This window comes from Eublepharis macularius, chromosome 5 (assembly GCF_028583425.1).
Source record: "Eublepharis macularius isolate TG4126 chromosome 5, MPM_Emac_v1.0, whole genome shotgun sequence".
NCBI classification, from domain to species: Eukaryota; Metazoa; Chordata; class Lepidosauria; order Squamata; family Eublepharidae; genus Eublepharis; species Eublepharis macularius.
The window spans coordinates 166,321,791-166,348,788 of record NC_072794.1 but is presented as its reverse complement, the minus strand read 5'-3'; the positions used below and the strand labels follow the sequence as shown (position 1 = coordinate 166,348,788).

The 26,998-nt window shown below is 44.3% G+C and overlaps 1 long non-coding RNA gene across 2 annotated transcripts; it reads left to right on the top strand.

Moving 5' to 3' along the window:
• The first annotated feature begins 2,805 nt into the window (after positions 1 to 2,805).
• Positions 2,806 to 26,771, top strand: LOC129329738 (uncharacterized). 2 transcript variants are annotated; one of them, XR_008597018.1, is made up of 4 exons: positions 2,806 to 3,464; positions 15,517 to 15,647; positions 21,401 to 21,801; positions 26,237 to 26,771. It is a non-coding gene; the product is annotated as an uncharacterized LOC129329738 (long non-coding RNA). The 2 variants fall into 2 exon arrangements; XR_008597017.1 differs by lacking the exon at positions 26,237 to 26,771 and having other exon boundaries at positions 21,401 to 22,287.
• The last annotated feature ends 227 nt before the right edge of the window (positions 26,772 to 26,998 follow it).

Genomic DNA, 26,998 nt, shown 5'->3' with positions numbered 1-26,998 from the left:
CATTGTCTTCTCGAATCTGTATCATCAATATTTCCAGAACCAAAATAAACAACAGTGGGGACAACGGGCAACCTTGTCTTGTACCTTTACCTATGCTCAGTTTCTTAGTCATCTCGTCATTCACCACAATTGCTGCACTCTGGTCCTTATAAATTTCTTTCACTGCTCTTATGAATCTTTCCCCCATTTGTAGCTGTTCCATGGTGGCAAACATAAAGTCCCAGTTCAAATTGTCAAATGCTTTTTCAGCGTCTACGAAGAAGAAGCCAACCTCCTTATCACAGCGTTTGTCATAATATTCAATAGCATTTATCGCTGTCCTTACATTGTCTTTAATTTGTCTATTTGGTAAAAATCCAGCTTGTTCCTCCGCAATAACTTCGGACAACCATCCTTTTACTGATGTATTGTCGAAGGCTTTCACGGCCGGAGAACGATGGTTGTTGTGGGTTTTCCGGGCTGTATTGCCGTGGTCTTGGCATTGTAGTTCCTGACGTTTCGCCAGCAGCTGTGGCTGGCATCTTCAGAGGTGTAGCACCAAAAGACAGAGATCTCTCAGTGTCACAGTGTGGAAAAGATGTAGGTCATTTGTATCTACTCAGGAGGGGTGGGGTTGAGCTGAGTCATCCTGTAAGAGTTTCCCAGGGTGTGGAATGCTAATGGCGGGAGGCTTCACTGTATCCTGAGGAGGTTCTTTTGCATATGGATTGGTACTTGATGTGCTAATCTTCTCTGCAGGGCTATTGTCAGGGATAGAATGTTTTGTTAGCCTGGTGTTTTTCAGAACTGGCAACCATGCTCGGTTCATTCTTAAGGTTTCTTCTTTCCTGTTGAAGTTTTGCTTATGCTTGTGAATTTCAATGGCTTCCCTGTGCAGTCTGACAAAGTAGTTGGAAGTGTTGTCCAGTATTTTGGTGTCCTGGAATAAGATACTGTGCCCTGTTTGAGTTAGGCTATGTTCAGCCACTGCTGATTTTTCAGGTTGTCCAAGTCTGCAGTGTCTTTCATGTTCTTTTATTCTTGTCTGGATGCTACGCTTTGTGGTCCCGATGTAAACTTGTCCACAGCTGCAGGGTATACGGTATACTCCTGCAGAGGTGAGGGGGTCTCTACTGTCTTTTGCTGATCGTAGCATCTGTTGTATTTTTCGGGTGGGTCTGAATACTGCTTGAAGGTTATGCTTTTTCATAAGCTTTCCCATCTGATCAGTAATTCCTTTGATATATGGCAAAAACACTTTTCCTGTAGGAGACTGTTTTTCCTTGGTTGTTTGATTCATCCTGGGTTTGATTGCTCTTCGGATTTCATTTCTGGAGTAGCCATTTGCCTGAAGTGCGTGGTTTAGATGATTAATTTCCTCATTGAGAAAGTGCGGCTAACATATCCGTCTTGCACGATCCACTAATGTTTTCATTATGCCTCTTTTCTGTCGGGGGTGGTGATTGGAGTTTTTGTGTAAGTACCGATCAGTGTGAGTTGGTTTCCTGTAGACCTGGTGACCTAACTGAAAGTTTGCTTGATGTTGTATCCCTGTTTACCAAGGTTCCAGTAAAAGACACTATTGCACTTATTAATCAGATTTTCCCAGAGGATGGAACAGCTTTATTCCACCATTGTCTGACAACCAGTTACTTCCAATGGGACAACGAATTCTATGAACAGATGGATGGGGTGGCCATGGGGAGCCCACTCAGCCCAGTTATAGCAAACTTCTACATGGAACATTTTGAAAAAACAGCTCTAGAATCAGCACCCCACAAGCCTAGTGTATGGTTCCGGTTTGTGGATGATACATTTATCATTTGGAGCCATGGGGTGGAAGAATTGATGGGGTTTTTGAATCATCTCAACAACATCCACCTGAACATACAATTCACAATGGAGAAAGAAATCGAGGGAAAACTCCCATTCCTGGATACCTTGGTCATCCGCAAAGCAAAATCAGCAGTGGCTGAACATAGCCTAACTCAAACAGGGCACAGTATCTTATTCCAGGACACCAAAATACTGGACAACACTTCCAACTACTTTGTCAGACTGCACAGGGAAGCCATTGAAATTCACAAGCATAAGCAAAACTTCAACAGGAAAGAAGAAACCCTAAGAATGAACAGAGCATGGTTTCCAGTTCTGAAAAACACCAGGCTAACAAAACATTCTATCCCCGACAATAGCCCTGCAGAGAAGATTAGCACATCAAGTACCAATCCATATGCAAAAGAACCTCCTCAGGATACAGTGAAGCCTCCCGCCATTAGCATTCCACACCCTGGGAAACTCTTACAGGATGACTCAGCTCAACCCCACCCCTCCTGAGTAGATACAAATGACCTACATCTTTTCCACATCTGGACTACTTTGTCCAGTTCGGGATGCTGTACTTTAACCAAGACGTCGGCCTGCACCCCCCGGTGTGGTATCCAGGGGCAACAATGTGTTTCCTGGTGCTTGCTTCACTTTTTAAAAACTAATTTCATAAGAAACCCAAATCACCACTCATAATTTTTATGCTGTTGTTTGCTATCATCATAACAAAATAGCAATGGTCATAGAAATGAAAAAGAGATCAGTGATTCGGCTTGTAAAAAGAAGTTCTTAAGCTCCTTGCCACTCTCCCAAACAGGAGATAATAATTAACCATTTGTTAATGAGTGCCTCAGAGATATAGTCAGCTGGCAGCAAACAGGTAGTAACTAATTAGACTGGAAAGAAGTAAAGGAACAGTCACTCTGTAAAGTTGCAGCCTACCTGTCATTCTTTTCTAGCAGGTGGAAGATAATTGGGGGGGGGGGCAGGGATCAGCTCAGCACACCTGGGTTCATTTGAGCAGAGTCAAGAATGTTCCATGTTTTCTAGTTGCAGAAAACCCACCAGTGATGGAAGAGGGGATTTATTTTTTCTTGTTCTTCTGTGTTCTGATTTGTGTTTTGCTAGTTAATTCCTGGAGACTTCTGGGATCTATTGCTGAACACGCCCTCCAATTTTCTGTATTTAAGACATACGCCATTCATAGCTCTTAATTGTGTGAAGAAGAAAACCAGTATGGTGGTGAATAGTGTTGAACCGGGATCTGGAAGACCTGCATTCGAATCCCTGCTTGGCTATGAGGCTTGCTGGGTGCCCTTGGGCTGCTCACACTCTTTCAACTCAACCTAACCCACAGGGATGTTGTGAGGATACAGTGGGGAAGAGAGAATTGTGTTCACCACTCTGAGCTCCTTGGAGGAACCTATGCGGAAGAGTCCGGCTCTGCAGTTGGCTTTTAAGGGAAAAAATAATCGCCGCAAATCAGGTCTGAGCAAGTGACAGAAAATGCTGGAATGCAGTAGGTCGATCGGGACATTATCTAGATTGCCTGTAAAAATGAGTGAATGAAACATGGCAATTCCCAGAGAAAACATCTAGCATTGAACTGGATATTGACTGCTGCAGCACTCTGAAAAACAGCCCATGTATTAAGCCAGGTAAGATCTATAAGACGCTCACAGTCTTATAGTCTGCTAAGCACAGCTACACCCTCCCATGTCAATGGGCTCAGAAGGGTGTAACTTTGCATAGGATTTGGTCTGTAATTTACCAGAGGATGCTTTGTGGTTTTTCAAAGTTGATATAATTTAATTGTTAACAGAGATAGATATGTAGCCTCTGACTTGGTTTCCATCAGAGGTGGATGGGCCCTTTAATTTACTGTAAAGGATCTCAGTGGGTTGCTGCTGCTGTGGCCACTCTATACCATAGAGTTTCCAGCAATTGCTAGAACTACCGACTATCACTTTTAGGGTTTCCCCAGAAGTGACACTGTCATGCTCGTAGCAGAACCCCTCCGCCATGTCCCAAGACCACTTGCTTGGCATGTAGAAGGTTCCATGTTCATCTCCAGTTAAAAGGACCAGGTAGTAGGTGATATGGAAAACCTCATCCTGAGACCTTGCACAGCTTCTGCCAGTCTGATTAGAAAATACTGACCTAGATAAACCAACAATATGAACATAAGAACCTAAGAGAAGTCATGTTGGATCAGGCCAATGGCCCATCCAGTCCAACACTCTGTGTCACACAGTGGCCAAGAAACCAGGTGTCCTCAGGAGGTCTGCCAGTGGGGAAGGAACACTAGAAGCCCTCCCACTGATTGCCCCCCCCCAAACACCAAGAATACAGAGCCTCACTGCCCTAGACAGAGGGTTCCATCTATACCTTGTGGCTAATAGCCACTGATGGACCTCTGCTCCATATGTTTATCCGATCCCCTCTTGAGGCGGTCTATGCTTGAAGCTGCCACCACCTCCTAAGGCAGTGAATTCCATGAGTTAATCATCCTTTGGGTGAAGAAGTACTTCCTTTTATCCGTTCTAACCCGACTGCTCAGCAATTTCATTGGGTGCCCACGAGTTCTTGTATTGTGAGAAAGGGAGAAAAATACTTCTTTCTCTCCCTTCTCTATTCCATGCATAATCTTGTAAACCTCTGTCATGTCACCCCTCAGTCGTCGTTTCTCTAAGCTAAAGAGCCCCCAGTGCTTTAACCTTTCTTCACAGGGGAAGTGTTCCATCCCTTTAATCATTCTAGTTGCCCTTTTCTGCACTTTTCCCAGTGCTATAATCTCTTTTTTGAGGTGTGGTGACCAGAATTGTACACAGTATTCCAAGTGAGGTCGTACCATTGATTTATATATGATTCAGCATAAGGCAGCTTCATGTATTCAAGGTAACTTTCTGCATTCATGAAGCCTCCCAAAAAATGTTTCAACAGCATTTCATGGTGGTAGGAAATCTGTAGCTCTTTAATAATTTTGTTTGGGATGAAGTAAATTGGGAAAAGATGGCTCTTTTCAGTTGTAGAATCTTTGTATGTCATGTATGCCTGCCTGCATGCCTGCCATTAATGTGTTTTGCATTTTGTGCTGATCATAACTGTTTGCTGAGGTTGTATTCTGTACACTGTGTTGATCATCTGAGAGCGTGTAAACTGCTAACAGGAAATGTACTGAGCTAGCGAGGGTTGTCTGTTATCTGTTGAAGGTATTTACTTTGACTTGTAGAGTGGTCCAGGCTTAGGTTGATAGTAGGGTGAATTCGTATGCAAATTTGACTCTGTCAAGCTGGGACTGAATAGGGACTATGAATGGTTATCACATTATCACAGGTAACAGATTTCCTTTACAGAGGCGGGGTCTGGGGGAGCTCAGTGGCACCTGGCGTGGGCTTTCGGGGACCACAGATCTCTTTGTCAGATGCATCTGGCAAGGAGAGCTGTGGTTATCGAAGGCTCATACTGCATTGGAATTGGATGGTCTAGCTGTTTGGCTGCTACAAACTAACAGGGCAAACTCCTTTGAAGCCAACTGATCCACACACCAAAAGGAGATGTTTACATACACTAGCAAAGGAATGTTTTGGTTGCACTCTCCCCTTCCCCCCCTAATTGCCTCTTCTCTCTCCTCCCCTTCTCCTCCCTCCTCTTCTATATTTGACCAATCTCTGAACCATGCATCTGACGAAGAGAACTTGATTCTCAAAAGCTTATGCTACCAAAAAATTGGTTAGTCTTAAAGGTGCTACTGGACTCTTTTTGATCATTCTGTACTATGTCTAGCCTAAACGAATCAGTTCCCAAATAACTCTTTGGGGTTTTCGTGCCAGAATGTCAACGGACCCAAAGGGTGGGAAGTTTCCCTATAATGAACATTCCCCTTTTTGAATAGTCACTTCTGCCAATGCAGTCGTATAGATCACTTGGACTGTATAGATCTCTAATAAAAGTTACTTCAACCGATTTATTTATTTATTTTATTTATTTCAAATTTGTATTCCGCCCTCCCCGCGAGCGGGCTCAGGGCGGATAACAACATATTAAAAATACAATTAAAATACAATTAAAATTCATGTTCATTAAAAACAGCACATTTAAAACAAGATGGTGGACAGCCTTCACAGGGAGGGTTTTATATGCCCCTTTTTCCCAGGCTGGCAGAGGGCCAGCCTCAGCCATATGCCTGGCAGAACAACTCTGTCTTGCAGGCCCGGCAAAAAGATAGTAAGTCCTGCCGGGCCCTGATTTCAGCAGACAGAGCATTCCACCAGGTGGGAGCCAGGACTGAAAAGGCCCTGGCTCTAGTCAAGGCTAGGTGGGCCTCTTTGGGGCCAGGGACCACCAACAGCTGTTTGTCCCCTGATCGGAGTGTCCTCTGGGGAAAATATGGGGAGAGTGTCAGAATATAAACTCACTTGCACATGTGTAAAGGCTGTTGTGCCCTTTAACATAGGGTGAGTCAGCAGTTTTTTTGACAGGCTCACACCTGATCAATTAAATTGGTGTTGCAGCAAGGTTGCATCAGCCTTGTGCTGATTGGCTGACTCCACTTCACCCTATAGGCTAGTGGACACTTAAAGGTCCAGCCAAAGGTTTGTACTGTGCTGATCTGCTCAGCTTAGTGCCTGGTGCAAACCTTTGTCGCTCTCTACGAACTCGGATAACTCTGGATACTGACCTAAGGACTGGACTCTGGTTTTTGCTCTCTCTGTCTGTATGTATGCTGAGCACTTTTTGCCCCTGTAATATATGGACTTGTAAAATACACCATCTGCACTTTATCACAACGTCTTGGCTCCAGTGTTTTTGTTGTTGGGCAAAGCGGGTCGCTTGGCAGCACTAATTACAGACGGGTATTCCGTCAGAGAGACGGTCCTGTAGATACGCTGGTCCCAGTCCGCACAGGGCCTTATAGGTCAATACCAGAACCTTGAATCTGATCCGGTACTCCAATGCACCTGAGTGCTTGCTGTGAGGGTCTTGGGGATCTACCTGCCAAGGACTGACATCGTACTTCATTCTATCCTCTTCAGTATATATGAGACGGGGAAATAGATCAATCGAACAAACTGGCATCGCTTCCTAGCCATTTTCAAGAAGCTGCCAGCTTAATTTCCTCCCCAATCTTCTTTCATCGTGCAATAGAGAAGAGCTGTGGAGCTGAAAGAGGATTGCTTTCTTTGTTAATGCGTTCGGCTCAAGGATGAAAAGGAAAATGATCAAACTCTCCAGCATCTTTTTAGAGATCTCATAAACACGGAACGAAATTGGACTGATGCAATTTCATCTAGATCTTCATTGTATTGTTCCTTTTTTTTCCTTTTAAAAAAATGTTATTGGCATCCTACCCTAACTGGAAAAATTGGAAATGGCAGCAGAGCCGTCATTCTTTGCTCACACTTCCCCCAGAGTGATATTTGTAATAAATGTATGAGAAGAGCTTTTATAATTTTCAGCTGTAGCATTATCAGATTAAAGCAGCAGTTGGTAGAGAATAGTGAAAAAATAATAATGTAGTTCTGAGTCAAGGAAGGTCTCAGCTGAAGTACCTTTTCAGAGCTATGCTGAGAGAGGGTGGAGTTCTTGGCAGCCACAATCAACCTGAGGACAGATCAAGATGGGTAGCCGTGTTAGTCTGTCTGTAGCAGTAGAAAAGAGCGAGAGTCCAGTAACACCTATAAGACTAACAACGTTTGTGGTAGGGTATGAGCTTTTGTGAGTCACAGCTCACTTCTTCAGATAGAAAAGATCAAGAGTCCAGTAGCACCTCTAAGACTAACAAAGTTTGTGGTAGGGTATGAGCTTTCGTGAGTCACAACTCACTTCTTCAGATAGAAAAGAGCAAGTGTCCAGTAGCACCTCTAAGACTAACAAAGTTTGTGGTAGGGTATGAGCTTTCATGAGTCACAGCTCACTTCTTCAGATAGAAAAGATCAAGAGTCCAGTAGCACCTCTAAGACTAACAAAGTTTGTGGTAGGGTATGAGCTTTCGTGAGTCACAGCTCACTTCTTCAGATAGAAAAGAGCAAGTGTCCAGTAGCACCTCTAAGACTAACAAAGTTTGTGGTAGGGTATGAGCTTTCGTGAGTCACAACTCACTTCTTCAGTTGCATACGAGAATGCACCAACCTTACCACAAAGACTAATGTAGTACAAATCTTGATACCTTGAATGTCCCTCTAGCCAATCATGATAAGACACACACACACACGGAGTCCTGTAGATGAAGCAATCTATAATTGTTTATTAAACAATGGAGGAATGATGGTTACACAGAGAGTAAAAGGTCTCCTTGTGCCCAAAGCTTGTTAGAGCTACAATAGCAGTACAAAGCAATTAATACCTTTGGTTAATTATAATATTTGTTATCTTATTGGCTCAAAGAATACAGTGGCCCCCCATTGGAGGAAGAGGGTGACCACCTGTCATGATACAAATGTCTAGGGGTATTCTGATTGGAAGAAATGACTTAGAGCCAAGCTACAAGTGACTTTTTTCACGCGTAGAACGCTTGATCGTTTTCGCAAGTTTTCCTGGGAATTGAAGTCCCAGTGTCCTTCCCCTCTCTGTTAGAAGAGCCAGAGAAAGCCGGCGGCAGCAGCAGCTTTTGCAAATCCAGAGCAGCTCCCCGGGAGCAAGACGCCCAGGGAGAAAGCTGCAGCTGCCCGCCCCCAAAGATCGTTGAGAGCAGGCTTGAGACTGGAGGAACGATTTGCAAAAGCTGCTGCTGGAGGGCAAGGAGCTGTTCCAGTTGGCAGCAGAGGGTAGGACCCGAAGCAATGGGCTTAAATTACATGCACAAAGGTGCTGGATATTAGGAAAAACTTTTTCACGGTCAGAGTAGTTCAAAAGTGGAATCAGCTGCCGAGGGAGGTGGTGAGCTCCCCCTCACTGGCAGTTTTCAAGAAGAGGCTGGATGAATACTTGTCAGAGATGCTTTAGGCTGATCTTGCACTGGGCAGGGGGTTGGACTCGATGGTCTGTATGGCCCCTTCCAACTCTATGATTCTATGATTCTCTCTCAGAGCCCACCCACCTCATAGGGTGTTTTGTTGTGGGGATAATAATGACATACTTTGTAAACCGCTCTGAGTGGGCATTAAGTTGTCCTGAAGGGCGGTATATAAATCAAATGTTGTTGTTGTTGTTATAAAATCCTGCACTTGAGCATCCCCAGGCAATTTGCAATTCCTACTTCCTCTGGCTTTGTCTTTAACACTGCAGAATGTTTCCACTCGGTTGAGCCATGTACGTCTAGGGCTTAGTCTCCACGTGAGGTCGTAGAATCTTAAGGTGGTAGCAAAGGTCTGCACCACTTCAGACCGTAGGTCAGCAGGGGCCAGTTTTTAAACTTGACAAGCACTTTGTTTTCACTGCTGCAGATGAACACAGCAGCTCCCCTGGAATACAGAATGATTTTGAATGCTCGCTGCAAAGGAAACAATCCCCCCCCCCTTAAGTATTGAAGGCGGCAGCTTGCAATCTGTAATTACCTTGTGATTCGAGCACACAAGTGTTTGCGGAACGCTAAATAATTATCAGCATTTCTCTGCTGACAAACAGCAGGGGCAGAACTTACCTTCCTGCTGGACGTTCAGAGGCCACCCTAAATAATGATCAGGCTGTGCTGCTTTTCCCTCCCAAAAGAAACATTTTGGCAGAGTTGTTCTTTGCTTGGATTTATTTCTTTGGCCCTGCCCTCATCATTGGCTGGTTATAGGGAGGGTAAGAACGTAAAAGGAGTTTTGCTGCATCAGACCAGTACGTCACCTATTCCAACTTCCTGTTTCTTACGCTAACCCACCAGGTTCCCCAGAAGACTAGTAACTAGAGATGGGCACGAACCACAAAAAAAATAAAAATAAATAAACCATGAGGTTCATGGGTTTTCATGAACCAGGAACTGACACGAGCTGGGGCCAGTTTATGAACCAGTTCATGGTTTGTGGTTCGTGGGGTTTAAATGCGCCTTTCTGGATGCTTAGCAGCAGCAGGGAAAGAAACATTTGACAGTTTAAAGGGCCCTTTCCTCTCTTGCAAGCAGCAGGTCCCCCCATGCTGCCTGCCAACTGATAGTTTAAAGGGATCTGCTGCTTGCAAGCCGCAGGAAAAGTTTATATGGCCATTTCCCTAGGGAAATGGCCATTTAAACTGCCCTTTTACGACCCAAATGAACCAGTAGACCAGTTCGTGGAAGTTCGTGGAAATGAGCTTCCACGAACCACTGGTTCGCAAACCACGAACCGGCCTGGTTCATGCTTATTTTGGGTCGTAATTCAATTTGTGCTCATCTCTACTCGTAACTAGTAGGGCACATTGACCAAAGCCTCCATTTGTTGTTGCTCCCAACAACTTAATTTTGGAGGTAAGCTACCTTGCAACAAACTAGTTGCATTTAGCCACTATTTAGCCATCATGGCTAATGAAGATCCTCTCTGAGTGGTCTAATACCACCCACAAATTGCAAATCGTCTTGCTCGGGCGGGGGGGAATGCTCTGGAGAAAGCTGAGAAAGTTGCAGCTGCCCGCCCCCAAAGATCGTTGAGAGCAGGCTTGTGTCTGGAGGAACGATTTGCAAAAGCTGCTGTTGCCTCAGGCTTTCTCCGACTTTTCAGGCAGCCATTCTAACAGAGAGGGGAAGGAACAGAAGGAAAAGGGGTGGGGGAGAGGGACTTCAGTTCCCAGAAAGACTTGCGAAAATGATCAAGTGTCCTTCACGTGTAAAATGTCACTTGTAGCGAGGCTCTGAGAGGCATAGTTTGGAGAAGGAAAGACCTCAGTAAGTTATAATGCCATGGAGCCCACCCTCCAAAGCAGCCATTTTCTCCCGTGGAACTAATCTCTGTTGGTTGGAGATGAATTGTAATTACAGGGGATCTCTAGACCCCACCTTGGGGATAGCAATCCTAAATGGACTGTACACTGTTGCTGAATGCTAACACAGACATCTGAGTCTTGGGTAGGGATGCCAGCCCCCACCTTTTGCCCCCACCCCTCTCACCTGGTTGGTGGGAGGAAAGGAGGAGGAGGCAGGCTGGGAGCTACAGGAGCACATGGTAAAATGGCATGCATGCACACTCCAGAGGCCCTGATGAGGGTCAAATAGGCCCCAAACTTAGTGAAAATGCATGCACAAGGAAGAAAAATGCATGCACAAGGGCCCCTTGATTAACAACCCCTCATCCCCTGCCTTGATGGGAAGGGGGACTGGCAACCATAGTTTCAGGAGAGGGCAGTAGAGAGTCAGCATAGGCCTAGATAAGCTGCTTCCTGACCTTTCCTTTGTTCACTCTTGCAACTATCCATTTATTACCCATAATGCAATCTTTTAGGGTTTTTCCTTCCTTCTGTTCACTTCCTTTCTCTCCATTTTATCCAGCATGAGGCCTGGACACGCTTTATGCAATCTTTGTCCATCCTAGCTAAGTTGGATAGACACTTTTACTTTGCTTTTCTTGTTTCATTTGTTGCTTTCTTGATTTCATTTCTTGTACCTTTAAAAAAAGTACCTCAGTTTCTTATCTGAGCAACAACCCTTGATGTGAATTCATTCCTCAAGCAGCCAAAATATAGAATTCTGCTGTGCAGAGACTCAGCTATGCCTTCAAGTTCCATGGGTTAATTTTGGATTGTGTGAAGAGATTCTTTCTTTTGACAGCTGTGACGCTATTGCCCATTGATCTTGTAGGGTGACCCTGAGTTCTAGTATTTTAGGAGAGGACAAAAAACCTTTTCTTTCTCAATGTATTTTATTTATTTGTTTATTTATTATTAGACTTTTATTCTGCTACGGTTCCCATTCCCCCACCCGGGGTGGGGGATACCCCAATCCCACCCTTCCCCCTCCGTGCCCACTTACTTGGCCGGGAGGGGGCATGTTCCCATGCCACAAGAGCGGGCAGTGGTGGTGGTGAGAGCAGGCAGCAGAGGTGAAGAGAGCAGGCTGCTCTTGCTGCCGCCACCACCACTGCCAGCTGCTTTCGAAGCTGCCACCACCCACTCTTGCTGCTGTCACCACCACCCGCTCTTGCCACCGCCACCACGGCCCCTTTGTGCCAAATGAGAGCGGGCCGTGACCACGGTGAGAGCAGCCCATGCCGGCGAAGACAAGGGTTCGTTTGACCCGGGGCACCCTTTGACCCATACGCAATGACGTCACTCCCAATCCCCAGCCAGGAGAGTCCAGGGACCTGGGGATCTCCCTTCGAGGGACTCCAGGTTCCTGGCAATCCTGTATTCTGCCCTCTCTGCAAGCGGGTTCAGGGTGGATCACATCATTTAAAACACAATAAAAGCATAGTTTCATACAATTTTACACAACATTAAAACACTATACAATTACAGTTTCCAAGATGGCAGCAGTTCCTGCTCAGGTATTTACTTGGCTTCACTTTGAGTGCAACAGGCAGCGGCAGTTGAAAACAATTGAAAACATGGAGGAGAACAGATCTACTGGGAGGTTTAATCCACCACTTCCTCCTTCTACAGGTTGGTGGAGGCCTAGCCCAGCCTCAACCATATGCCTCAACATTTCTGTCTTGCAGGCCCGTCGAAAGGACAGCAAATCCTTCCAGGCTCTAGTTTCAGTGGACAGAGCGTTCCACCAGGTTGGGGCCATGCATGGTTTTATAAAGCTTTCTGTGCCCCCTCAGTCATTTTCCCCATACTGAAAACTCCTCAACTCTTTGTTTAAAGGGAAAATGCCCTTGATTGTCTGCTTGTCTCCATAAACATTTTGGGTGAAGACCAACACAAGGCTCCCATTTTCAGCAGCAGCCCTGTGGAAAGCAACACATGTAGTCCAGCCCTTTGTAGCTGTTAAGGTATTTTCTTATAGGGGAATAGCTGCAATTTCTGGTCCCCTATAAGTTTAATTGCTTAGCCAGGCCATGCTGAAAGTGAGTCTTGCCTGTTCCATTCCCTGTGCCCTCTCCCCTACTTCCTTACTTTCACTGTCTGCTAGAATTTGCAACGTAGACAAAGACAGTGGGACAGGAGGGTGTTTTGAATGATTTTTATTATTTATTTATGTCATTTACAGTCCTCTTTTCTCATTGGGACTCAAGGCGGATTACACAGTGTGAGATTAGTACAGTCAATATCAGGAACATTTCCATAAACGATGCCATAGAGTAAATAGATACAAGTTCACAAAGACGGAGCATTAGCACGAATCCAAGACCACATAGTGGTGAGGTTTATGGTTCCTAACTCATTCGTGGATCATCTGAGATCCCCTCCCTACAATACAGCCCTCCTATCTGAGTAAAAAACCTTTTTCAACAATTTGGTTTTGCATCATTTGTGGAAAACCATGAGAGTAGGGGCTCTCCTGACCTCCTCAGGCAGGCTATTCCACAGGTTGGGGGCCACCACAGAGAAAGCCTCTGTATTAGCTGCTGTGAATTTCACCGATGTGCAGGGTGGCACCTGCGGGAGACCGTTTGTAAGAGTGAAGCTGCCGTGGAGGAGCATAGGGAGGGAAGCGTAGGTATGCCAGACGAAGGCCGTGAAGAGCTTTGTAAGTGATAACTAATACCTTGAACTGAGCACGATAACTAATGGGTAGCCAATGGAGTGACTGCAACTGACCTGGCTGCAAGAAAACCTTGAATATTATTGCCTTGTCTTCTCAGCATCTCCTTACTAGCCTACGATTCTATCCCTTTGGTTTTCCAAAAGATAACATGAGGTGTCAAAGAAAGTGTTTTAATTATCATTCTTTTGCAGTTTACATGACCTGCCAGCTTTTAAAATTGATTGCTAATTTTTCCAGAAACCTATTGACTCACGCTTGTTTTCTTGTCAACTATTTTGTTCTTGTAAACAATTTCTTCTCTAATTCTATAAATGAGGGTGCTACCTATTAGGTATGCACTTTAACTAAATCTGTTTAGAGCACTTTGACTAAATCTGTTTATTGTTCCTCCAATAAACATTAATTGCCAGTTATTACTTGCTCTTGGATAGGAACTCCTCAAAATGGGGCTTAGCGGGAGATTTCCCCTCACACTAACACAGAGATATCATTGTTTAAGCAATGCTTCAGGGAAGAAAGATTTTTGTCGGTGAATGTTGATTTCTGCCTTTGAGACCTACCTCTCTCAGGTCCAGAGATTCTCAGGAGAAAGGTTGGTTTAGAAATATTTTAAAGATATAAGTAAAATAAAGCAGAGGAAAGAAAAATCGTAGAAGCATTTGCAAATAAACGAGAAGGCAAGAGACCATATCGCAGCCAGGAAGGCATTTTGTAAACTAGAATTTATTTTCTCCACCTAGAATTAAGCATGAGTAAGAAGTAAATAATAATCATGGTATTAAGGTTGTTGCAAGAGGGACACATTGCAACTACAAACACTCCCGAAATGTTGCTGGAATGTTCCAATCCAAAGGTTTATTACGGTCACAAGACCAGCCAAGTAAAGTACAGATAAAAAGAGCAGTTTTTAAATACTTAAAATGGGTAAATACATAAAAGATAAAATCGTGTGTGTGTGTGTGTGTGTGTATGTGTGTGTATATATATATGTGTGTGTGTGTATATATATATATATATATATATACATACATATATACATATATATAAAACAGTAAAACTCATTCACTTCGTTAATTCACTTCCCAGCAATTGACATTTCCTTCGTCAAGTGATTCTGCTTTCTGAGTACTATCACACAGAATATTAAAACTACATTATGAATATATTTATTTTAGCCTTGTATGACCAATTATATTCCTTGGATCTCTTTCCTTTGTGGCAGAAGGGGTATTTGGCAGTCTGGCTGCAATTAAATCTCCTCCAACATTTTGCAATAGGTATGATTTTGTGGCCTTGGACCTCCATTTTCATAATAGTTGCTTTTCAGTGTTAAAAACTGCCGTTTTGAAGTGTGAGAAAAGTCTGTAACTCCCTGTTTCCTACATACACTTACTCTGCAACTGTAACCATCATCGCTTTGATGTACTGCTGTTATAAAAGATTCCTTTAAAAGTCCCATTGCTGTGCCCTGATACTAGTTACTAATTGCAGCTCCAATCCAAAGCACCTTTCTTTTGCATAAATGTGGTTTCCTGGAATGCTATAGGACTGATTCGATTGTTGCAGGGGATATTAATGAAAAAGCAGGTTGTTGCAAGGATAAAAAGCTCTGAGCACCTTTGGGGAAGGACTGGATTAAAAGGCATTAAATAAATAAAACAAAAGAATCTTAACAGTGCAGTGCTGTTTCACATAGGAGCCATAGGATGCACAAGCTTCTTACCACATACCGTGTCCTGAGATCAGGGCATGCCAATCCACTGGGCAAACCTAGGCATTGGATAGCAAAAGAGCTATCAGGCCACAGGCAGCCCAAGGGGTCCAGGTTGTAGGAAGAGAGAGACACACATCAGCATTTAAGCAGTGGCTAGATGACCATTTGACAGCAATGCTGATGCTGTGCACGTAACAGCACTTGGGAAAGAAAATTAATCATACAATTAATATAAATTTATAACAAACTTTCTCATGTATTAAAGTGCTCAGTGCAAAGTATATATTACAAGATTGATCCACTTACAAAAATATCAATGAATATGCAAAGACGTATACATCCATTAATTACAAAAGAGGATTGTAGATCATCGACCGTATCCCTTTAAGAGAGTCTCTCAGTATACAGATAAAAAGTCTTATAATGTACATTTGTTCTTCTCATCGAACACCAGAAACTCCCATGTAGCTGACTATTCTCTGAGAGTATGAATGTCCACAACCTAGAAAGTCTATGGAAAACAAAAAGCTGGAAAGAGGAGGTCCGACTGGTCTCGGCAGCTCCTCTCGTCGCCACAAAAGAAAGGTAAGTATACTGACGTACTTGGAATTGATTTGAATTTACCTTATAACAATTCTTCTTTATAGGTGGATTCCAAGGAAGAATGAAGAGCTCCAAAGGGCTCCCTACAAGCCAGCTAGATCATTCAGTTTGTTTCAGCCCACGCAAACTTCCTCAAGGGCCAGCTTTACTTCCACCAATACAGGATAAACTTCACAATCAAACAGGAAAAGATTCTCACGTGCAATACATTTAGTGCACACCAGGACGGTTGTAGTGACCGGTGTGCGCTGAAAAAAGCTGAATGATCTAGCCGGCAGCTTGTAGGGCCAGGGGGCCCTTCGGGGCTCTTCGTTCTTGTAGCCGCCCTGAGCCCATTTGTGGGGAGGGCAGGGTATAAATAAATAAATAAATAAATAAATAAATAAATAAATAAATAAATAAATAAATAAGCCACCTCAAGCACCAACCAACAAACAAACCAATCAATCAATCAATCAATCCATTCTTGGTGAGCTACTTAGAAGTAGACATGGGCACGAACCAAAAAAATTTAACAAACCAGCGGTTCATGGTTTGGTGCCGACGACGAACCTGAACCAGCGAACTGCAATGAACATTTCCCACTGATGAACCGGTTCGAGGTTCGTGGTTCGTGGGTGTCAGAACGGCCCCCGTTAGACTTAGAGAGCCCATATTCCTAGGGAGTGTTTAGCAGGCTCTCCTCCAGCCAGCAACCATGTTTGGTCAAGATTGCAATAGGAATCTTGGAGTTATACCCTCTCCAATCCAAGGCCCCTAGGAAACTCCCATTCGATACAATTAGAGCCACCAGTTGACATTGGCCCATTGTACAAGGGGTTAGCCGTCAGAACTTCCTATCAGGGTTTGCAGGGATGAGATTGGAGTGCCCACGGCTACAGAACACCCCCCTTCCCCTTCCCTCCCCCGGGTGTCTTCTGCCATGTAACCAATTGTAACCAATTTGCAGCTGCATGGTTGGAAGGAAGACCTGCTGATCAAGGTAAGCTGGGCTTTGATTCGGGTTTCCAGGGTGACAAAAGAAGTGCAGACAGAGTTCAGGCATGTCCCCAGCTCCGTTTCCAAGGGAATTGATTGATGGTGCCTGACTGTCTGGCTTCACAAACCATGGGCAAATGCAACAAACTGGGCTTCCAACGAACGTTGGTTCGTTGGCCATGGACCCTCACGAACCAATGGTTCACGAACAGACAATCAGGCAGTTCATGGGGTTTTTTGGTTCGTAATGCGGTTTGTGCCCATGTTTACTTAGAAGACCTTAGAAAGTACTGCAAAAAATTCACGAATGATGCTATATCTGTTAGTGGTGCTAGTGAGATGCAACCTCTGGCATGGATTTTAGCGCTCTATAAAATGTGATGATTTCCTGCGCCTCTCTCTGTTCCTGTAACCCCTTCTATTGTCAAGAAAATTTATTGCTAGGGTTATGGGACCCACAATAAAGGAAAGCCTTGCATGTTGGGAGGAGGGCAGAGTTAGGAAGGACGAGAGGCAGATGTTCCTCCTTCCTCTTCCACAAGTGCTGAGAAAAAGGGTTGATTTCACCTTCCTCAGATGAGCCCAACCACCTGCCCAGCTGTTGCTCTGCATGGATCCCACATCCTTTAGGATGATCTTTCTGGAGGTCAGAAGGGGCTGCAGGAATAGAGAGGAATGAGGGAACCCCCTGTGCATGGACTGTTGGATACACACCCTTGTGTTTAAGTCCACTATAACTAATATCCTGACCTGGATAGTTAGATCTCAGAAGCTAAGACGGGTCAGCTTAGGTTAGTAATTGGATGGGAGACCTCCAACGAAGACCAGGGTTGCCGAGGTAGGCAATAGCAAACTACCTGTTAGTCTCTTGCCATGAAAACCTCACCAGGAGTCACCATAAGTCAGCTATGACTTAAGGGCAGGAATTCTTTTTTCCATATCTCTAACACAGAAATGCAGAATTTGACAAGCAACAGGGCAATTTTCATCTTGCCCTGCTTGTGAGTTTCTTAAGACGAATTGGTTGATTGCTGTTGCAGGCAGGACGCTGGACGAGATGTAACCATGGAGTGATCCAGTTATTATGTTCTTTCTGCACGCCAATGTGGCTCACTTTAACCCACATTTGTCTTTTCTCACCCTATAACTCGTGAATCAGCCCTCGCCAGTAAGCAGAACCTCAATCGTCTATTAAATTGCTGCCTTGGGTGATGCTTGCACAAAGGGTGTCTCCAGGGTTGCCTCCTTCCATACCAACCTAGTAGGGTTGCCAACCTCCAGGTCTCATCATAGGGATATACTATGGACAGTCAATGTGGGTACTAGATCAAATCAAACCTGATTTCTCCCTAGAATCTAAAATGATGAAACTGAGGCTGTCGTACTTTGGTCACATCATGAGAAGACAAGTGTCAGGTCTTGCCAGGTACTTCCTAAAATACTTCACTGCATCATGGGAGTGAACAATAACAACAACAACATTTGATTTATATACCGCCCTCTGAGACCCACTCAGAGTGGTCTACAAAGTATATCATTATTATCCCCATGACAATCACCCTGTGAGGTGGGTGGGGCTGAGAGAGCTCCAGAGAACTGTGACTAGCCCAAGGTCACCCAGCTGGCTTCAAGAGGAGGAATGAGTTCGAGTTGGTTTTATTAAAGAAGAATACCAGTAGCAAGATGCTATGACAGGAGCATTGGCGAAGTGACTCAAGGTAGCAAAGCAAGGTTAATTATAGGTCAAAGTCCCTGCCCTCCAGTGGGAAAGAAAGTCCATTAGGATTTTGGCTCACTGAACCTGGGAAGAGGGGAGAAGGGAAAGGATGAGCTCTGCTCAGTCTCTTGGAAAGTTGATGCGGTCTCTGCTGAAACTTCAAGGCCATGTTCTCAGGCCTGCCAGGAAATTGTAACCAAAACACCTGCAAGACAAGCAGCTAGTAACCATTCAGCAAAACAGGTTCCCTCTGCATGTTCTCAGAGGTACACTACACACTGCAGCAAGAAATCCATAACACATGACAGATATGCTGGAGGAGTATCTGACAACAAGGATCTCTGGAAAAGTCAATAATGCTAGGAAATGTGGAAGGCAGTAGGAATCTAAAACGAGATGGCTTGACTTCAATAAAAGAAGTTACATCCTCCAGTGTGCAGAGGTCTTTCCATCATAGGATCACCATAGCTCAGCGGCAACTTGATGGCACATAACACCCGCACCTCCAGGTTAGACCTGGAGGTCTCCTGGAATGACAACAGATCTCCATGCTACAGAAATCAGTTTCCCTGGAGAAAATGGCTGCTTTGGAGGATGGACTCTATAGCATTATACCCTATTGAGGTCCCTCCCCTCCCCCAAACCCACCCTCTTTAGGCTCCACCCCCAAATCTCCAGATATTTTCCAACCAGGTGCTGGCAACCCTAGAACATATCAAAGCCCTCAGCGGGGCAGCCTATATTTCATCCTAGGTATATATTTCCACAAAACATTCATTGACTGAGCTAATATGCTTGCAATAGATTTGACCCATGGGTCTGTATGCGGAGGTATTTTTTATTTATTTCAGAATTCCACCCGGCATATGATTGATGCATTTGGGACAGCTAGAGATAACCGTGCCCCTACTAAGGGTATCTACCACCCAGCCTTTGCCAAATATTTCTGGAGGTGGTTGGGTGGAGGTCGCTGGAAAGATCTGCTGCTATATGTTTTCTTAAAAATCTGCTGCTGTATTGCTTGATGTGTGTTTTTAAATATTTAGGGAGTTTTATTGGTTTAAAAGGTACATGTATTTTATATTTATTGCGTTAATTGCAGTCTGCCCTGAGCCTGCTGATGCGGGAAGGGCGGAATCTAAATCGAATAAAATAAATAAATAAATAATTTTTTATCCCACTTTTATTCCCAATGGAGACCCAAAGTGGCGTACAAAAATATCAAAAAGCAATTCAATAAAAGCAATCAGAAAACAAAAGCATTTTTTAAAAAAATAAATAAAAAGAATTCTGCAGGAAGGCACTTTCTGTAATGGTAGGTAGGTGTTATACATAGTAGGAAAGTATTACCAATAATAATAAGGTAATAGGATAATTGCCTGTGAAAATTAGCAGTTTTCTTTTCCTCATCCTTTATACTGCATCATTTGTTGGATGCAGTATTATACTCTATTTCATTGTTCTCTAATTGGATGATCCGGTGCATTAGTGTGTTTTTAGTTCATTATTCTTAAATTATGCAATTTAGTTTCGTTCTGTTGTTCGTTGGATGTTATACTGGTCTTGAATTGTTCTTGTATCTCTGTAACCTGCCTTGCGTCTCAACAAGAAAGGCAGATGACACATGAAAGAAACAAAGAGACAAACACACACTACGTCCGGGGCTGCTCCTCGATATGACGATGTGGCTCACCATGGCTCTTAGGCTGTGAACCAAAGGCTAAGCACTCAGGCCCTCAGGCTCATATGAACATACATGAAGCTGCCTTATACTGAATCAGACCCGTGGTCCATCATGGTTGGTATTGTCTACGCAGACTGGAAGCAGCGCTCCAGGATCTTAGGCAGAGGTCTTTCACATCCTAATTTCGGATCAGGCTCAAGGTTTTGGATTTAACTAGAAGTGGGCATGAACTGGGAAAATTCCAAACTGCACGGTTTATGGTTTGTAGCATTTCAAGAGCTACGAATCACAAACTTTCATTAACTTGCCCAGGTTCACAAACTAGTTCGTTTGATTTGTGAAAAAGTCACTTCCAGACATGAAAAGTCACTTCTGAGGAAGCAGAAAGTCTTCAGAAAGTCCCTCCTGCATTGCCTAGGAAACTGATGGACCAGCGCCAGTCTCTCTGTGGCGACGAACCAAAAAATAAACCAAACGAACCAGCCTAAAGTTCATGACAGTTTATCAGAAATGGGCTCTGATGAACCGCTGGTTCACGAACCACAAACTGGGCTGGTTCGTCATGAACTTTGGTTCGTGTTTCGGTTCGTGACCACCTCTAGTTTTAACCCTTAAGGCCCTTAGCAGACTGGGCCCAGCAGACTTGTGGGACCACCTCTCACTATATTTTACCAGGAGGCTGCTTCTCTCAGCAGACAAACATCTACTGGTGGTGCCTGGCCCCAAGAAGGTTTGCCTCACCTCAACTAGGGCCTGGGCTTTCTCAACCCTGGTACCAATCTGGTGGAACTCTCTCTCTGCGGCACCCTGGGCTCATTTGGATTTGTTATCTTTCTGTTGGGCCTGCAAGACAGAGATGTTCTGCCAGGCATATGGTGATTGAAGCAAGTGAGCCATCCCAACTGTCTAAACCAGCCTCCTGCCATGGGAGGGGTGTGTGTCCTCCCAACTCTGTATCCATCTATAACAGGCCACCCAATTTGTTTGGGCTGAGTGGGCAATGCAATATATGCGTGACTGTTCTTAATATTGTATTGTATTGTAGTTTGCTGATTTTTTTATTTTATGCTGCCAATTTTATTATTGCATATTGTATATGTTGTGATCCACTCTGAGCCCGCTTGTGGGGAAAATGGAATATAAATTTAATTAAATAAATAATAATAAATAAATCTCCTTCTACCTGATCCTTAACTGGAGATGGCAGGAATCGAACCTAGGTCCTTCTGCATGCTACCAAATTCTCTTCCTTAACTGTGCAAGTAACTTTAGTGAGAAGCTAGACAGTGAAGTAGGAGACAAAATGCTTGCAAACTATGTAAGTGCCTTACAGTCTTGTTTATCTTCTCTTCATAGGACCGCAGCTGCTGTTCAACCCCTGCTGTATGACAGACTGGTGCATCTATTCCAACCGGGAGATTGGGTGCTCGTGAAGTCGTGGAAAAAGGAGCCGCTGATGCCCCAGTGGAAAGAACCAGTCCAGGTGCTGCTCACCTCTGACAGTGCGGTTAAAACGACCGCAGCTGATGGCTGGATTCATCACACCAGAGTGTAACCTGCAAACCCACCAGGCGATACAGAGGACTCAGCAGGAGACAACCCTCGAGACACCACAACAGCGGCAGCAGACAGCAGTGGCCCTCAAGCACGTGAACCATCACAAGAACCTCCAGCAGCAGTAATGCCACCACCAGAGAGGGATTGGAGGACAATCCTGTGCCTCCGACCCTGTACAGCAAGGACCTGACTCCACCCCAGTGAGGAGGATGCATGAACAGAAACTTATCTGTGCTAGGTTGAGGATTTCTGGGAGGCTGATGGATTTCCTTTTCATTTGGCTGAATGTGGTGCTTTCCACGGTCATAGATCCAGAGGAATTAGCCATGTTAGTCTGTAGTTGCAAAACAGTAGAGTCCAGTATCACCTTTAAGACTAACCAACTTTATTGTAGCACAAGCTTTTGAGAACCACAGCTCTCTTTGTCAGATGCATCTGATGAAGAGAGCTGTGGTTCTCGAAAGCTTATGCTACAGTAAAGTTGGTTATATATTGTTGTAATTGCTGTTAATATGATGTTGTGACCTGACCTGAGCCTGCTTGTAGGGAGGGCGGGATATCAATCAATCAATCAATCAATCAATCAATCAATCAATCAATCAATCAATCAATCAATCAATCAATCAAACAAACAAACAAACAAACAAACAAACAAACAAACAAACAAACAAACAAACAAACAAACACGTTAACTGGCCAGGAGACGTGCTGGTACTGTGGAAAGAGATGCTGGTACTGCGTATCACCAGAAAAAAAGCCCCGACAAAGGAATGCAAACCAGACTCTTTGGGTTGAAGAGGGAACTCCCCTGGGGCTAGGCATCATCATTTGAAACCTCACGCTCATTGTCGCAGAGGGATGACAATCACTCTACACGTTACTTCTTTTACGAGTTCTCCACGGAGCCAACCCGTGCTCTGCGCATACACACATCACCTTGGGCAACAGCATGCAAATGTGCTCAGAAAACTGCTGCCACGGGGAGGGAAGGCTCCTGTCCTTTTCCCAAGCTTTTTTCCCCATGCAAAAACAGTGTGGAGAACAACAACATTCGATTTATATACTGCCCTTCAGTAACTGGATGGGAGACCTCCAACGAAGACCAGGGTTGCAGAGGCAGGCAATGGCAAACCACCTTTGATAATCTCTTGCCGTGAAAACTCCAGCTGGGGTCGCCATAAGTCAGGGCGCCACACACACAGGGCAACTTAACACCCACTCAGAGCAGTTTACAAAGTATGAGGTGGATGGGGCTGAGAGAGCTCTGAGAGAGCTGTGACAGACCCAAAGTCACCCAGCTAGCTTCCAGTGGAGGAGTGAGGAATCAAATATGGCTCTCCAGATTAGAGTCCTGCCGCTCTTAACCACTACACCAAACTGGGGAAATGTGTCTGCTTTGCATTGTTTTTGCAATATTCTCCCACAATGCAGTTGGAGGAGGAGCTTTGAGATGAGTCCTTGGCCTGAGATATCCTAGTGAGTTCATGACACCAGGAATGTTTGAACCCAGGACTTTCTAGTTCATCGCCTAGCATTTAGCTGCTTCACTAACTCGCTTTTATTTCAGTGTAAGGAAGCAAGATCTTGTTTGACAGGCCCAAAGCAGTCTTGTTGACCCAGAAGATACAGTTCCCTCTGCAAAGTGCAGTCCTTCCAATTATTCTTCTTGAGCATGCCAAGCAGTGCAGAAACCTTTTCTCCCATCCCCTTTCCTTCCCAATACTTTGCCAGTACGAAAGAAGAGTTCAGCCAGAGGGGCTCATAAATTTGAACAAGCAAGCTGTCAGCTCCTATGGCACAAAGAACAGTGATAAATATGCTCAGGCTGAACTGCGCTTCCACACACACACTGGCCCATCCTTCATTTTCCCTTCTTGTAGGCTCAAGCAATCCATTTCAGCGAGGATCCTCTGTTGACACAGCCAGCAACGCTAACACAGTTGGACCTTCAGGGCTATGTCTACCCCTCCTCCAAGAAGCAGATGCTAAAAAGATAACACTGCCAGCTAACCTAGGGAGAGCAGGCAGCAAAATCACCTGAATAAGGACTGAACCGGATGCAACCCCAAATGAAGGTTTGCTGACAATACTAGCAGTCCCTTGCCGAGCTCCCTGTTTTAATTAAAATGCTAGCATCATATGCATGAATATTTGCAAATGCATCTCCACCAGGTCACTAGTCCATCTAGCTTTGATTTTCTGACTTACACAACCTATGGCAGCTTCCCTGGTCTTAAGTAGACATGGGCACGAACAGGAAAAAAAAAGAACATGGTATTCGTTGTTCGTTGCCATCCATGAACAATGAACAACGGATATTGATAAACATGACCTGATCATGAACTTGTTCGTGGAGGCCAGCAGGCTCTCCTCTAGCCATCAAGATCCCTACCACACCACTCCCAGAAACCCTACATGAGCAGACAGTAGGAAAGGTACCAATAATAAATAATAGCTTGACCCCAGAGCCTGGCAGCAGCCCTGGAACCTGAAGGGGTAGATCCCTATCCCACCCCACACAAAGAAAATCCAAGCTCCAATGCACTGTCCCTGTCTATCAAAATGCCAACAGCAGCTGTCTCTCCGTCTCCACTGTCTGCAAAGAAAGCCAGAGCTGGGAGCCCCCTCCCCCTGGCCTTTGCCCCCTTGTAACAAATTTGGAGCTCCACACTTGGAAGACCTGCCTATCAAGCTAAATTGGGCTTGGATTGGGGTTTCCAGGGCAACAGCAGGAGTTCAGACAGAGTTCAGACAATCCCTGCCTAAGTTGCCAAGGGAATTGATTGCAGGTGCCAGGCTGTTTGGCTTGATGAATGGCTGATGAATGCAACAAATGAGGCTTTGCAATGACCACCTGTTCATTAGAATGGGGCCTCAGGAACAGCTTGTTCACGAACAGCAAATTGGTCTGTTCGTGGCCTTTTTTTTGTTCGTATTGCTGTTTGTGCCCATCTCTACTTCTGACTGGGATATAAAGGGCCAGGGATTTCCATTCCTGCTTGTATCTGATGAAAAGAGCTTTGACTCTCAGAAGCTCATAATCTTGTTGGTCTTCAAGCTGCTACTGGACTCAAATCTTCATGTCCTTAAAATAGCAGCACACCCCCGGAATGCTGGTGGCTTCTTCAGGCGATTTTTGTTTAAAATGGATGCAGGGCATTTTTTCGGCGCATATTGCCCAAAGAAGCCGCCAGCGTTCTGATAGTGTGCTGCTATTTTAAGGACATGAGGAAATGGCCTTTGACCCTCAAAGAGGGAGTAAGAACACTCAACCTTTAGGACAATTTAAAGGAATAAAAATGCGTACAAGGAGAACTTTAAAAAATTGTCCAAAGGGACAGGTGATTTTCACTGCTGTGAAACCACTAGTGAGAAATACCATTGAGTGGTTTCAAATGGTACTTACGATCTGAAGTGCAAAAAGGGGGAAAAAATGACAAAAATAGAAATGTCGGTTTAAAAAGCAAAGCAGCTGATCGGCATTTTTGCTGTATCCCTTTTGTTTTAATTATCACTTTACCAATCTTCTTTGTACCGTATGAACAAGCAGCAGGTGCCAGAAACGACAGGCTTGCTTCTTCTAGAAATGAAAGCTGATGGTGGAGATAATCAAAAGAAGCTGGAAGGAACTCGAGGTAACTTTGCCAACAGCAGAAGAAAAAAGAAGGGGAGATCCCTACTGCACCACTTCCAGAAACCTTACCTGAGCAGGCAGCAGACTTGTAGGACCACCTCTCACTATATTTTCCCAGGAGGCTGCTTCTCTCAGCAGCCCTGGAAGCAGCCCTGGAACCTGAATGGGTAGATCCCTATCCCACCACACACAAAGAAAATTCAAGCTCCAATGCACTCTTCCTCTCTCTCAAAATGCCAACAGCAACTGTCTCTCCCTCGCTGTCTGCAAAACCAGAGCTGGGAGCCCCCCTCCCCCCTGTTCTTTGCTTCCTTGTAACAAATTTGGAGCTCCACCCTTGAAATGAAGACCTGCCTATCAAGCTAAGTTGAGCTTAGACTGGGGTTTCCAGGGCAACAGCAGGAGTTCAGACAGAGTTCAGGCAGTCCCTGCCTCAGGTTGTCAAGGGAATTGATTGCAGATGCCAGATTGTCTGGCTTGACGAACGGCAATGAACAAGGCTTGCAATGACCACCTGTTCCTTTAGAATGGGGCCTCACAAACAGCTGCTTGTGCTGTTTGTGGCTTTTTTTAGTTCGTATTGCTGTTCGTACCCATCTTTAGTCTTAAGATTGAAAACAAAGTGGAAAACTACAACCAAGGGGATAAAGACAATTTGACAATTGATTAAGATATTTATACAAATATGTATATTTTTATACTAAAGTGCAAGATGATAAGGTGCTGATTCAATATAAATATAACAATCGTTCTTACAAAATGTGTATCCTCCAAAATATATAAAACATCCGCAATCCACAATAAATAGATCAGCCAGAATACTCCATTCAATAGTGTGCAATAAATAGAAGTTCAGATGCACATATAATAACCTTCTTAAGCTTCTTTTTCTTTTTCTTTTGCAGGTGCGCAGGAGATAGGTGCTCAGAGTGAGACACCGCAATCAACAGGCAAGTAACCACAAACAAATTCTAATCTCTTGCTTTTGTTTTCTTTTGCAGGGGGAACCAAACTCACAAGGAAAAAATATATCCTGAATGACCCAACAAGGGGCCAGCTAGTTTTATGCTCGTTTCATGCACTGACTTCTTCAGGGGTCATACACCTGATTCACCACACAACATGAACACTTGTATTTTCTCGTGTGTCTATGTGTCAGTGCACCGCAAATCTTGGCCATGCTATACTGACTGGCAGTTGCTGTCCAGGATTATCCCTACCAGATCATTCCTTTAATCATCCGTACTGGAGTTCTTTGATGTATACGGTCTTATGCAATAACTATAAATAACAAAAATATTTATGATATATGTATTATTCAGCATGAGCACTTTATTGTAACTTAATCGTCAGGCATATTACAATTAGAACTGGCAACCTAGTGCAATAATTATGTTCATCTGTTGAGTATACTGTTGGCACAAGCACTTTAAGAAAGAAAGTAATGTAAGGAAACATTATTCTGCTATCATTACTAAGAGTATACAATCTGAATGTGTTATATGATTCAAAAAAGGACTGTTCTGTGATAGCCAAATTAAATTGCCTTTAATTATATCCATTTTCTTGATTGTTATGCTTAGTTAGGTTTCATGATTTTTTTTCTCAGTCACTTCCAGGTGGTGGCTGGAGATCTCCCAGAATTACAGCTGATCTCCAGGCTACAGAGATCAGTTCCCCTAGAGAAAATGGCTGCCCTGAAGGGTGGCGTCTATGGTATTATACCCCACTGAGGTTCCTCCCCTCCCCAAGCCCCACCCTCT